Source organism: Trichosurus vulpecula, chromosome 7, assembly GCF_011100635.1.
Source record: "Trichosurus vulpecula isolate mTriVul1 chromosome 7, mTriVul1.pri, whole genome shotgun sequence".
In the NCBI taxonomy this organism is placed as follows: Eukaryota; Metazoa; Chordata; class Mammalia; order Diprotodontia; family Phalangeridae; genus Trichosurus; species Trichosurus vulpecula.
The window spans coordinates 67,979,674-67,984,539 of record NC_050579.1 but is presented as its reverse complement, the minus strand read 5'-3'; the positions used below and the strand labels follow the sequence as shown (position 1 = coordinate 67,984,539).

General features: G+C 40.6%; 1 pseudogene; it reads right to left on the bottom strand.

The window, feature by feature from the left end:
• Positions 1 to 783: 783 nt before the first annotated feature.
• LOC118857548 lies at positions 784 to 1,495 on the bottom strand (annotated as a pseudogene).
• Positions 1,496 to 4,866: the final 3,371 nt, after the last annotated feature.

Below are 4,866 nucleotides of genomic sequence, written 5' to 3'. Positions count from 1 at the left end.
TTCGAAGTTTGGATTCATTCAGTTTGTTCTGAGAAGTTTGGATTTAGTCAAAGGGCTGCACTTGAGGACCTAGTGGTCCACATGTGGCCTCGAGGTGGCAGGTTCTCTATTAGCTACATTCTAGATCTGCTAAGTTACCACCAATGTGATATTTGATAAATCACAACCTCCATGAGTCTCAGTTTTCTCATCTTCTCCTAAGGACACTGCTCATAACCCCATTTGGAGGTTTTGCTTTTTCATATCCACCAGCTCCAAGTACAGAGCTTGCCACCTCCTAGTGTGCCAGCCTGAGAGAAGGAAAGTGAAAGAGCATTTCTAACCTAAAGCACTGAAACAGTCTTCAGATGTCTCCTTTCCAGATCTCCCTGTCTCATCTATTCTCCTCACAGAAGCTGAATTGATAGTCCTAAAATGGACGGGTTTGACCGTGCCACTCTCTAGATCAAGACAAGTCCATGGCTCCCTTTTTCCGCTATGATAAAATTCGAATTCACCTTTGTCGATCAAAGTCCTTCATAAGTGAGCCACAATCCATCTTTCAGACCTTGTTACAATTCCTCCTCCTTACACAGTCTATATTGTAGCAAAGTTGTCCTATTTTGTTATTTCTTATCCTAAGCATTCCACTTCTTTCCTCCCTGCCTTTGAACATTCTAGAATATTCTCACTCCTTAAGTCTCCCTCTTGGAACAAATAGCTCCCTTTAAGCTTTAGCTCAAGTGCCATGTCTTACAGGAGAGAAAGAGCTTTCCACCAATTTATTAACTATGTACTTCAGTTCTACCTTCCCCGCCAAATTTTTTCTTTTTTTTTAAAAACAAACCCACAATTTATTTTCACACTTGGGTAAATATCAGCCAAACAGGTCAAACTTGGAGCAATCTCTACAGTGTTTATCCGAAGGACAGTCTGTGGTTTTATAAAAAAAATTTTTTTCTGAAATTTTTCCTTTTTCTAAACTTCATGCAGATTCTTGGCCGTGACTCAGTCTTTTCAACAACTGTGGCTTCTATACGGACAAGATCCAGTCCGAGGAGCGGCTTTCCAATTAATGTGAAGTCATCAGCACCGACCAGTAAGACCTTCTCCATTCGAATCCTTTCTCCATATTTCGCCTCCAGTGTGTTCTCAATCATAATCAGGTCCCCGTCGGTCACCTTCCACGGCCGGCTGGCAAAATTGACCACAGCGAAGAGCCGGCCATACTGTCCAGTGGCGATCAGTTCATTCACCCGCGGAGAACCTCTTGGTGACGCTCAGTCTCTTCCTTGGGATCTGGAAGTATGATTTTAGGCCGTGGAGCTGAAGTCAGTGACGTTTTGGGGAGGACCCTTTCCTGAGCAGAAGTGCTCTGGGAACTATGACTTTGAAAAGCAGGCCAAGAATGAATGGCTCCAGGGCACGCCCCGAGCCCCGCCGCTGCCCCGGGGGACACCGGGAGGCGGAGGTGCCCGCCACAGGAAGGCCCCGAGTGCTGCCCGAGCCGCTGCATACTGCTCTGGCTTCCGCTTCCTTGCTGCCGCCCCCCCCCCCACCCCCCGCCAAATTTAATTGTGTTTATTTTGTACTTGCAATACTGCATATTGTTGATCCTCAAGAGAAGGTAAGCTCTTATATTCCCAAACCTAGTATGGGAATACTTAATAATGCTTGCTGAATTAAATGGGATTATTCTGCAAATAATGAAATAGAGGCTCTGTAACATAGAACAGTGATATATCTAGAAGGAGAACTTGAATCCACATCTTCTGAACTAAGTCCAAAACTCTTCCTTGTCATAGCTGCTTTACAGAAATCTAATGATGAGGAGGTCAGATTCTCCTCCAGCTAAATTTTTAAGTCTGTACTGAGAGCTATTCACCTTTTTACCTGGGAATTCCCTCTTGGGCCCTTTGCTAGGGATGCTGTTGAACTTTAAACATATCAGGAACCAACTCTGTTGTTCTCCTACCTTGCCTTCTCTCCTATGGACTGCCTAGTGTAGTAGCTTTTAGGGGTCTTGGGTGGGATCATGGGTTATGTTGGCTCTTATCATGCTCTCCTATAAAAATGAAATTTTTTTTTTATCCCTGATTAATGCACACATTACAGAATGCCACGATGTTCAGCTTTCCCTGTCTTGGAGAAAAAGCCAGTTCGCTTTCAATGTATGTGAAAACCCTTTTAAGGATGATCCATCTACATTAAAAAAGGAGACCTATGTACTTCAGGCAAGGTCATGTAAGCCCCAGGTGAGCACCTGAATAAGAGCTGTCAGAATATATTTAAGCTTCCATGGGGAAGATTTCACTTTGGAACCCAAGTTTTCCGTAATTTTAAATGAGACATGTTAATGAAATATGTTCACCTTACATAGCCCACCCAGAGTTCTCATTAATATTACTCATTTGCAAGCACATGCTATTCATTAAAATTTGACAAATGTGTTCATAAAAGATAGGCCTACATGAAGCTTCCATTTGCAGTAATGGGAGAAATAATAAGCATTAAACTTGTAGTAATATTAAGGAGACACAAATGCATCAAATTTCTATCATATATTAATGAAACATGTCTGTGCATGAATTTGCCATTACTATTAAGAGTGAAAAGTCTACTTTGAAAGAATAGGGAACAGAGTTTAAAAATGGAAATTATATAATCCTAGTGATTTGGAACCACAGCTTGATTTTCCTACCACTCACCACTGAAATTTTGAGAAAGCAATGCTGGATTTGGGTTCCAATCTTGCCACAGGTACTTAATAACTGTGTGACTCTGGGCAAGTCATAGGTTTTTAAGTTCATAGGTCAATAGATTTAGAGCTAAAAGAGACTTTGGAGGTCTTCTAGTCTAGGCCCTTTGTTATGCAGATGATGAAAGTGAGCCCCAGAGAGAAGGTAGCTTGCTAAAGCTTTCATAGGTAGTGGTATCAGAGCCAAGATTTGAACCCAGATCCTCTGACTTCAAATTCATTGCTTTTTCTACTATGCTGTGTTGTTTCTTAAATCACTTAACCTATTTGAAACAATTTCCTCATTCATAAAATGGGATAACAGTGGCACCTACCTAACAAGGTTGTCATGAGGAGCAGATGAGATTATGTATATAAAGTGATCTGGAAATGTTGAAGTGCTATATGAACTACTGTTAGTGAACTACTATTACTATCTTAGCATTAATCCTTATCAATAAACTTCAGGGACACTCTTTTACCTCCGTCATCTAATCCTCTGTTTCCTATTAAAAGCCATCACAATCTAGTTTTATCCTACCTTTCTAGTCTTAAAAAACATTGTTCCTCTCCTTGAACTCTTTAGTATAGCCAAAGTGACCTTCTTGCTTGTCTTCATGCATGATACTAAATCTCCTGGCTCTACTTCTTGCCTATCCTTCAAGTTTGCAGCACTCTTTCTCCTCACCTCAACCTTGCGGAATGTCTGGGTTCCCTTAAAATTCAGATTCAGTGCCACCTTCTACATGACATTTATTTTTATTTTTTATTTTTTTGCTTAACCCTCCTTGCTCCCCCATTCCAGGTTGTAGTACCTTCTTCCACAAGATTATCCTGTATCTACTCCATATATGTGCCTGTGGTCTCTCTTGTTAGAACATAAGCTCCTTGAGGTCAGAGGCTGTTTTGTTTTTGTTTTTGTATTCCTAGCACCTAACATAATGCCTGACTGGGTGAGTCTGACCCTTGCATGGCAATTATATAGACCAAGGATTCTTTTCTAGGGTCCAGAGATCCCCAAAGGAACCATGGAAAAATTTCAAGGGATTTGTGAACTTATATGGGAAAAATACATCTTTATCTTCACTAACCTCTAACTAAATTTATCATTTACTTAACTAGGATTAAAAAAATACTCTAGGGGCAGCTAGGTTGTGCAGTGAGTAGAGCACTGGCCCTGGAATCAGGAGGACCTGAGTTCAAATCTAGCCTCAGACACTTGACAGATACTAACTGTGTGACATTGGGCAAGTCACTTAACCCCAATTACCCTGCCTTCCCCCCTCAAAAAATACTCTGAAAATGGGTGCATAGGCTTCACCTAATTGCCAAATGTGTCCAAGATCTAAAAAGCCTAAGAATATCTGATACAGACTATCACAAGCTCACATGTAAAACCATTCTGGCTTGGTAGAACCTGATAGAACTTGTGGTTTTTGGATTATCTTTTTGCTACAATGAGACATCGGAGTAGCACTTTAGAGAAAGAAGCATATTTCTCCAATATAATTTATATATGATCTTGAATCAAGTTGTAGTTACATTTGAATATTAGTCTGAACTGGGAATTCATCATTATTCAAATCACTCAGTTAAGATGTGCTAGGCACTGTGCTAAGTGCTGAGAATATAAATATGTGGCAAATGAAAAAGCTGAGACATAATTTCTGGTAATTAATATTCAGTTTATTAATTATGGCCAGCAAATAATAAAATGAGGTCAGTGGCACTCTTGGGAACCAAAAACAAACTTTGGGGGCTGCCAAGTGTTTAAATACCCTTGCAAGACTGAGTGTTTCTAACAGGAGGAAATCAGCTCTGATTGGTTAATAATTAATGAAAAAATGAAAATTATAATTAGAGGTTGGCTCGTTCTAATGAAGGGCTAGGGGATATGACCTTGATTTTGTCACTCTTACTCATCTCTGCCCAAACCACCTGGCCTTGGGCAATGTAGACAAAGGTATCTACCTCTACCCAAGCCATTTATGTCCCAGTGGGGTGTGGTCTTGCCCAAGACTGAGGAGAATGTTAACCCAATCTCATTATAATTCCTGTCCTTCAGACACTGCTTTGGTGTAACAGAGAATGAGAAAATGGAAAGGGAGAAAACTCTGGATTGCCTGATATTGATTGGTTACTAATATAAG